Source organism: Ailuropoda melanoleuca, chromosome 11, assembly GCF_002007445.2.
Source record: "Ailuropoda melanoleuca isolate Jingjing chromosome 11, ASM200744v2, whole genome shotgun sequence".
Classification (NCBI taxonomy): Eukaryota; Metazoa; Chordata; class Mammalia; order Carnivora; family Ursidae; genus Ailuropoda; species Ailuropoda melanoleuca.
The window spans coordinates 11,644,675-11,654,360 of NC_048228.1; positions in this window are offsets into that span (position 1 = coordinate 11,644,675).

Consider the following 9,686-nt stretch of genomic DNA (forward strand, 5'->3'; position numbering starts at 1 on the left):
CTCCCAAGTTTCAGCTCTGAGCCAGGATCCTCGGCCCCCGACGTGGGGATGGTCGGCCCTGAGCCATCCGCACTCTCATCCTTCGCCCTCGGAATGGGGCTCAACGTGGGCCTGCGGGCCTGGGCTGATTCGGGCTGAGGGGCAAGAAGCAGTTGTCTCCCCAGCAGCGGGCCTAGGAGGGGAGCTGCGAAATAGACTGGGAGGCCCCTTTTTCTAGGACCTCTGGAGGGCTGGCCAAACCGGTGGAGGTCGAGAGCATCTCTGCTGGAGAACCTTTAAGAATACCGTAATCTAAGAGCAACCACCTCTAGGAATGAGTCAGACATGGATTATCTCATGTAACTCTCCTCTGGGAGCCAGGTATCATTATCCCCATTTTACAGAAAAGGACACTGAGGCTCCGAGAGCTTACACACATGCCCAAAGGTGGCACAGCTCAAAGGAAGTAGAGCCAGGATTTGAATCTAGGTGGTTTCTGCATGAACCGCTGCCCCATGCTGGGCCAGAGCAGGGAGAAGGCTGCTTGGTGGAGCACCCCATCCCCCACCCTAGGCAGAGCTGAATCAGTCGGTCTGTTTCAATACTTTGGAGGGCACCTGCCTCCCACCTGCCCCTTCAAGGGGCCTCCCCCCAAAGGCTCCTCAGACATGAGCTCATCTCCCCTCCTGTCGGAAGCGGCTGGTGAAACAAATGGGAAATGTCCTCTCACCCGCCTGCCGGCCACCCACAGCTGCCTGTTGCCCAATCACCATTTGGCCAGTCCGGGAGGAGCTGCTGCAGCCCACCTGACTCCCTGAGAGGCTCCAGGCCCCTCTGTCCACCTCCCTTCTCTTTGACCCCATCCTTGACTCTCCTTGACTCCCCTGGACCTGTTTGCCAAAGGCCAAGCTGGGCCTCTAGCACCCACGTCCTCCCTGCCAGATGTGGACATCTTGGCCTCTCGGCCTTGGCGCCTGCCCCTGGGAAGCGGGTCCAGACTCCTCCTCTGGAGCAGGAGGAGGGCTAATTACAGGTGTTGGGGCAGCGTAATTAAAGCCTTTGACCAAGATAATAGGAGAGTCTTGGTGTTCTGAGAGTCCGTGCGCGTGCAAATGTCCATGAGAGGGAGTGTTGGTGTGCGTGTGTGTGTGTGAGTGCACGTGGGGGTGTGTGCGTGAGTGCGTGCAGACATGTGCGTATGGATGTGAGTGCAGGCATGTTGGTGTGTGTGCGAGCATGTATGTAAGCACATATGGGTGTAAGAAGATGTGTGTGTGTGAGTGTGTAACGTAGCAAGGGTTGAGAACATAGGCTGTGGAGTCAACCCACGGGTTTTTGGACGTCTCCCTCCTCTGAGGCTCCGTCTGCTCATCAGGAAGATGGCTAAACCTCCCTCAGAGGGTTATGGCGACGATCGAGGAAGGTCGTCCGTGTCAACCGCACCGGCCGTGGCTGCAGGACGTACTTGTTAAACCCCAGCTGTGACTACGGTTACATGCGGCTGGGCCAGAGGAAGCAGCATCCGTGCCGGGCGGGGCCTGTGGTGCGCGCTGGGCGCCCTCGATGACCCATGCATTGTGTGTGTTTGTGTGCGTGTGTGTGCGCGCGTGTGCGGTAAATGTATGGATAAGTGTTTTGCATGTTGTGTTGGACGCTCTGGGCTGTGATGAATGGAAGATTTCATGTGTTGTATGTAGGACCCTGCCCGTGCACGTGTGTTACATGCCACGTGGGCTCTGTATGTTGGACATCACGCCAGAAGATACGCTCCAAAAGTGTGGGGACATTTGTCTATAGAAACCAGTGGCTGACACATGGCGGGTACTCAGCAAAGCCCTGCGCCGAGTGAGTGAACGAAGTAATGAGTGCACGAAGGGGATGGTAAGCTCCGTGTTGCCTGAGAGTCTGTGTGTGGCGGGTGTAGCGTAGATTTCCCTGCGTGGCCCCCCTAGGTTGGCGCCACGTGCCAGGGGTGCGGGCAGGCCCTGCTGATTGCCTGCTGTGTGCCTGGAAGTATGCGCCCAGCTGGGGACCCAGAATGTAGGGACAGGTGTCCCTCATCTCTGACATGTGAGCAGAGGCCTGTGGGAAGGGGTGGTGTGTGCGAGCTGGCGGGAGGGTGGCAGGGCGCGGGCAGCTCCTCCGTCTTTAGTCACTCACCTGGTGACACGCCCTTCCCTCTCTTCCTGTCCGACCTGACCCGGAGTCCTTCCCGCTCAGGGTGACTGGATGCTGACAAGGAAAGTTCTTCGGTGAGTCTTACGAAACGGAAGCACCAAAAAGTGGTATTTATTGTGACATAATAAAGCCCTAATGGAGATAGAATTACCCCATAAAGGCCCCAAAAAGCCCGCGGGGCCTGAGTGCCACCGCAGGGAGCGAGGCTGGGGTACAGGCAGGTTGAGGCCGAGTGTGTTTGTGTGTGGCTGCCCCGGCCTCCTTGCCCAAGGTCCCCACCTCCAGCCCACCGGCCTGCTCAGGTGTCCTCCTTTGCTAGGACTTGGCTGTGGGCTGACGACAAGCAGACGACAAAGATCAACATTGAAACAATAGCGTCACCCACCCCACCTTTGATCTGTGCCTGCCTCTGGCCAAGAGCAGCAAGAGGAAAAAAACCATTGTAGCCAATACTCACAAATGCTTCAGCGCCAGGCCCCGCCCAGTTGGTTCTAGGCACTTGACCTACACTGACCCCCTTAGTTCACATTATAGCCCCACAAGGTGGGCACCGTGACTGTCCCTGTTTTGCAGAGGAGCAAAGCTAAAAGCTGCAGCTGGCACTCTAGCCCAGGCAGTCTGAATCCAGTGCACACTCTCACGGGTACCTCTCTTGTCCCCTGCTTCTGGAAACTGAACTCCACAGACCCTCCCCTCCCCCCCCCCAGAGCCTTTCCCCGGCCAGGAGCGAAGCACCTGCTCTCTGCGCCAGGCCTCTCGGGGGGGCCAGTCTGACGACTCCCTCTTTGCTGAAACCCCCCGGGGTTCAGGCCTTCCCTTGAGCTCCTCTAGCCCCCATACCACGTGCCCCCCTGGACCCTGGCCTCAGCCAGCTGAGCTGAAAGCTCTCCAAGGCAAGGAAGGAGTCTGATCCCCCTTTGCCTTCCTGGCACCAGCTAGCACAGTACCCTACACCTAGGAGTCTTTCAGTGGATGCTCACCTGGGATGGTGACGTTCTTTTTTTTTTATGTTTTTATTTATTTATTTATTTTTTAATTTATGTGAGAGACAGCAAGCGAGAGAGGGAACACAGCAGGGGAGTGGGAGAGGAAGAAGCAGGTTCCCAGTGGAGGAGCCCGATATGGGAATCGATCCCGGAACGCCGGGATCACACCCTGAGCCGAAGGCAGACGCTTAATGACTGCGCTACCCAGGCGCCCCTATGATTTTATTTTTAACCAATCTCTGCACCCAGCTTGGGGCTCAAACCCACAATCCTGAGATCAAGTGTCTGTACCGACTGAGCCAGCCAGGCACCCCAATGGTGACATTCTACATCAGTTCACTCCATTGTTGCAATTCTCATTTCTGGAAGGCCTTCTATGTGCCAAGATGCCTTTATGTAGGAGAACTCACTCACCCTCCCAGCAGCTCTGGAAGGAAAAACTAACGTGGCCATTTTTGTGGATGAAGACTGAGGCCCAGAGAGAACAGACTTGTCTATATTTACATCTAGGGGCGCCTGGGTGGCTCAGTTGGTTAAGCCATCTGCCTCCGGCTCAGGTCATGATCCCAGGACACTGCTCAGCAGGGAGCCTGCTTCTCCTCCTCCCTCTGCCCCCCTCCAAATAAATAAAATCTTTAATAAATTAAATAAATAAATAAATAAATAAAGTTAGAGCTAGGACTCAGCAGAGGTAGAACTAGAAAGTGAAGTGTGGGGGCGCCTGAGTGGCACAGCGGTTAAGCGTCTGCCTTCGGCTCAGGGCGTGATCCCGGCGTTATGGGATCGAGCCCCACATCAGGCTCCTCCGCTATGAGCCTGCTTCTTCCTCTCCCACTCCCCCTGCTTGTGTTCCCTCTCTCGCTGGCTGTCTCTATCTCTGTCGAATAAATAAATAAAATCTTAAAAAAAAAAAAAAAAAAAAAGTGAAGTGTGTCTCATCCCAGAGCCCAGTCTCCCTGCTCTTTCCTGACACACCATGTGTTTTCAAGCCTGCCTGCCTTTGTCCGAGCTGTATCCCCCATCTCCCTGGCGCTCTGTCCACCTTGGCACCGCGACTCATTCTGTAAGACTTACCCAGGAGAGGAAACACTGGAGCGCCACATGTAGGGGGGTGTCTGCTCTGCAGTGTGCATGGAGACCGACTTATGGGCGAATGAATGACTGCACGGTGGGTCCAGCGGACCTGGATTCTGCCGCTTAACCGACTCTGTGGCGTTGGCCGAGCCTTATAACCTCAGCTGCCTTATCTGTAAAATGGGCACAATAATAATGGTTTCCTCCTCCAGCGCTGCTGCTGGATGAAATGAGAATACATCATGCAAAGCTCTTGGCCCCGTGTCTGGCACTCAGTGAGCGCTCACTAAATCTTAGCGATTTGTTACCTTCACAATCAGAAGTCACTTCTGAAAAGCCGCTGGGCTCCCCCAGGCCAAATTGCTTCACCCTGGAACAGGCCTCAGCTCTCAGGTTATAATTACTTCCTCACCTGCCCTCCCCGTTAGGCAGGGATCTCCTGGAGGAACAGAGGCCCGGGTAGTCCATCTTGCCGTGCCCCACGGAGCCCGGGACGCAGCAGGCGCTCCGTAAATGCTTGCGGCTTGCACACACATGCGGGCACCAGGACTCGCATTTTCCCCCCCAAATAACACGTGCCTCAATTGCAGCTGCAACTGGACTCGAAGTTCAGGCGAGGTTTTGGGGTGAACTTGTCTGCACAGTTTCGCTGTGCTCCCCTCCCCCGATGGAACGGTTTGAGGCTGGGGGAGGGGGTACTTAAGTGCGCGCTCCAGCATTTGGAGCGGAGGCGGACTGAGTGGGAGGAAGCCCCCCCCATAATTGCGGGGCTTCCCCCAATCCCAGAGCTGGGTTAGAGGCTGTGCCGCTTCCTTTGGGGCTTACTCAAGCTTCCTGGGACCCTTTGAAGTGGGTTCCTGGCAAATCCTGCCCCGGGGCCTGGATACGGGGTGGAGTCTCGGGGGCGGGGCGGGGCCTCAGCCTGGGCCAGTCGCTGGGCGCTCCGGCGCCGCCCGTGTTGCTGCGGGCCGCCTTCCGTCTGGATTCACAGCCCCCTTTCTCCTGACTCTGGCTCCCCGTTGTCACCCTCGTTTCTCAGAGCCTTCCCTTCCCACGCTGGCCACATCCTCCTCCTCCCCTTCCAAACTCAGCTTGGACCCTCCACTCCCGGAAGCCTTCCCTGACCATCCTGGGCCACCAGCCTTTCTCCCTTCTCTGAGGGCCAGTCCGTAACAGGTGTCTTAAACAACAAAGGAAAAGCAGTGCCCACTTGCTGAGGACCAGTGATGAGCCAGGTCCTGGCTAACAGCTTTGCAGCCCTGCCTCATCCCAAGCACACAAGCACGTGGAGAAGTGGGGACTCTATTCCCATTTCACAGATGAGAACTTCAAGGTTCAGGAAGGTCTGAGTCACTCGCTCAAGGCCAGGAGCCCGAGGGGCCGAAGGATCTTCAAAGTCCTTGCTCTCCCAGCACCCCCCCCAACACACACACACCCCCTTGACCATGCATGGGAAACTCGTCACAGCATGTCTTATGGAAGGGAATGACAGGAGATAAAGTCCAACCTCTTGAGGCCCACAGAGGGGAAAGGCCTTGCTGGAGGTCACAGAAACAGCGTGAAGACTGGAACCCCAGCCTTCTGACTCCAAAAGCAGTCAGGGGCCTGGAAGGCACCTCCTCAACCTTTGGATTGAGAATTTCAAAAGACAGAGATAGTAGGCCTGCCTCAGGGCCTTTGCACTTCCCTTCCCCCTGCCAGGATCACTCACTCCCACACTTACTTCCTCACCTCCTTCAGGTCCCTGCTGGAAGTTCATTCAGCTCACTGTGGTACTTTACCCGACCATTCTATGTAAAAAGGGCAGCAGGCTACCCCGCACTGGACTCCACATCTCCCTTCCTTGCTGTGTTTTTCTTCATGGCACTTACCACCAGCCCCACACTCTATGTAGTATTGTTAATCGCCTGATCTCTCTCTCTCTCCCCATCAAATAAATAAAATCTTTTTAAAAGGGGGGGGTGCCTGGGTGGCTCAGTTAGTTAAGCATCTGCCTTCGGCTCAGGTCATGATCCCAGGGTCTTGGGATCAAGGCCCACGTCGAGCTCTCTACTTAGCAGGGAGCCTGCTTCTCCCTCTGCCTGCCGCTCCCCCTGCTTGTTCTTTCTCTCTCTCTTTCTCTCATTCTCTCTCTGTCAAATAAGTAAATAAATAAAATCTTTTTAAAAAATTGCCTGTTGTCTCCCCCTTTAGCGTGTAAAGTCCAGGAGGGCTGGTGCTGCCCATTTTGTTCATGGCATTGAGCTTTGTTGAAGGAACGGGCCACGGGTGAGCATCAAACAAACACACAGACAGTTATTTTACCAGTAAAATGGGTTTATTCAGAAATAGCAAGGAGTTGCAATTCAGGAAAAGAAAGCCATAGGCAAGTCCAACAAACAAAGGAGAGAAATGTCACTTTATGGAGAAAAAGGAGGAAGTTGGGAGGGGTTGTTCAGAGCAAAAGTCCACACTGGACGGTTCAGGGTGGTGACGGTTTCTCGTTGCCTGAGCGGCTGATCAGGGGAGAAAATCTTCCTTCCGGCTGGAGTGGTAAAGTCCTATCGACTTGGAAGGTGCATCTTTTCCTGTCTGGGTCTCTGACTGACCGGTGGCAGAGTGGCAGTGCATGAAGGCTCCCCCTTTGGGCCTCCCAACTCCATTTTAATTAATTAATCAATTAATTACTTTTAGTGGGGGAGGGGCAGAAGGAGAATCTTAAGCAGGCTGCACGCCCAGTGCAGGGGGGCTGATCTCATGACCCTGCGATCCTGACCTGAGCTGAAATCAAAAGTCTGAGGCTTAACCGACTGAGCCACCCAGGTGCCCCCTCCCAACTCCATTTTAGATCGGGTCCCCTTTTATAAATTTTCACACTTCCCACTGTACTGGTAAGAGAACTCACTCAGTGTGGTCTGGGCTAGTTACTTCTCTTTTTCCCTCCTTTTCCTCACTGGGGGGGGGGGGGCGCAGTCTTCCCCTTAAATAGGCGGTAGGATGGCCCAAGCACAGTGTTCAGCCACACCAGAGGCCCAGAATGAATTCAGGAGAGAAAGGCCGATGGGACTAGTGGGGAATTCCTGCTGCTGCAGAAGGGGGGGCGGCTTCCCTCAATTCCAGGGTCCCCCCTGCCCCGCTGTGGCCCTGGGGTGTTCTGACCTGCCAGGTGCTTTTCCTGCATGATTATATTTCATCCTCACGGTGGCCCCTGTGAGCAGCACATCCCCCATTTCACAGACAAGGAAACTGAGGCTTAGCCAGTACAGTGACTGCCCAAAGTCACATAAGTTAAGTGCAAAGTCAGGATCCGAATCCAAGCCCAGGGGCTCTATGGTCCCAGCACTACTCGGCTAAGCATGGCCCTTGGAGATCACTCTTGTCTTCTTTCCACCCTGGTCCCCTCCCTGTCGTGAGTTGCAATGGTCCAGCCCAACAACCAGGGTCCCCTATGCCAGGGGTGGCAAGGGGCCGAGGGCACACTTCTGGCTTCCCACAGCCACCCTTTATGGTGAGCCCTGAATGAGGAGCTTCTGTCGTCTCCTTGGTCAAGTGGGGATAAAAATATTATAATACCCACCTTGTGGGGGGAGCCATGAAAGTGCAAACAACTCTTGGCACAATGCCTGGCACATGGCAAGTCCTCTGTAAATGTCAGCTGTGATTATTTTTATCACTGACACCACATTTGGGGGCCGGGGCTGGCACAGTACCCGCCAGGTGCCACCTCGTTTCCTGCATCCTGACAGTTTGGCTGCTGGCCTGGCGGAGGCTCTGATGAGGAAGGGAGGAAGGGCAGGGAGGCCGCTCGGCTGGTTTCTTGAGAACCTCCAAGTCTGACCCCAGCCCCTTCCCCTCCCTGAAGGCATGGGTGAGCCTACAAGGCCCCATTCCCTGGGAAGGCTGCCCCAGGTCCCCTTCTGGCCATGCTCCCTGGATAACCCTCTCAGGGTCCCACGGAGCTCCTAAGGGAAGGGCAGGGAACCCACCCTTCAGGCCCTTACTCCCTTGCCCAGCATCGGGCCTGTGCCCTCGTGAGTGAGTCTACACACATATTAAGAAGCGCTGTGAGCACAATCATAGCCTCAGCACCACACATATCTGTGCGCGCGCACACACACACACACACACACACACACACACACACACCTGTCCAGGCACACAGGTCTCTGTAGGAACCACTGCAGGACAGACAGACGCTCCTATCCCACCCCACCCCTGCCCCTCCTCCCTATCCTGTCTCCCTCCATCTGTCTATCCATCTCCACCAACAAGTCCCAGTGGGACCCTGATCACTCTTTCTGGATTCCCCTTCCCATCGACCGACCCACCCATCCATGAGTCCATCTGTCTGTCCTGCAATCTGTAGCCAGCCCAGCAGAAAGCAATCCGTCCTCACCCAGTCCCATGCATCATCTCTGCGGCAACCTCCCCAGCAAGACCCTGTCCCCTCTCTCAGCAGGGTCTCTCTCATCACTCACCCACCCCCTCCCCCAGCCTTCCTCCACCCCCTCATCTGTCTCCCTCATCTGTCAGTCTGTCCATCTCTCCATCCTTCCTTCCTTCCTTTCCCCATGGACTCAGCCCCATCCATCACTTCCCAGACAGTCCTGCCTCGCCAGGTAGTCACCTCTTGGCAGCTGCTGTCTATCTGTCTGTCCTCCAGCCCATCCATCCATCTGTCTGCCATCCTATCCATCACCCCACAGCCACTTGTCTGCACTTGCCACCGTTCACATAGTCCCTGGTGGGGCCCCCTGAGGTGCCCCTCAGCCAGCCCAGGGTAGGGGTGTGTGCGTGCATATGGACACACTGCGCACATCTGTAGCGTCTCTGCGACCTGGGCCGTGCATTGTGCTGAATCCTGTGCTGAGCAGGAGGGGACCAGAGACCTGGACACAGCCCTGCCTTGAGGAGCATGTGATTATGTGAGTGCGGGGGGTGGGGGTGGGAGTAGAGAAACTAAGAACCTCGGTGGGGCCTGGGGGGAAGGGACGACTCTGGCTGTGTGTCCTTCCTGCGCACGGGATGCATTTTGCACCATATGCACCAATGAGCTATACAAAAATAAGTACAGAACTTGAAAAAAGCACCCAGCCTCGAATCTTATCTCCTGCTTGCCCAGTTGGGGCCTGACCAGGGCCCCATGGTTAGGGACCCAGGTCCCCCTACCTCCCCAGCCCAGCTAGTCCCTCTCCATCGCCGGCCCCAGAAGGGCACTGACACTGCCGCCCCGCCGGCTCTTCCCGCGGCTGAGGGACAAACACAGAGCTGAGGCGCGCAGAGCCGGCGAGGAGCCGGCGGGAGAGCCCAGAAAATGCCCGGGGGGAGCCGGCCACGTGGACAGGGAGAGGCGCAGGAGGCCGGAGAGAGGGGCCGACGCGCAGGACGCGGGGGCGGGAGGGGCCGGGCGGAGGCTCCGGTCCCCGACGCGCGGGCGCCCCACCTGCCGGGGGGCGGGGCGGCCGAAGCAAGGGCCCGCGGTGGGGGGCG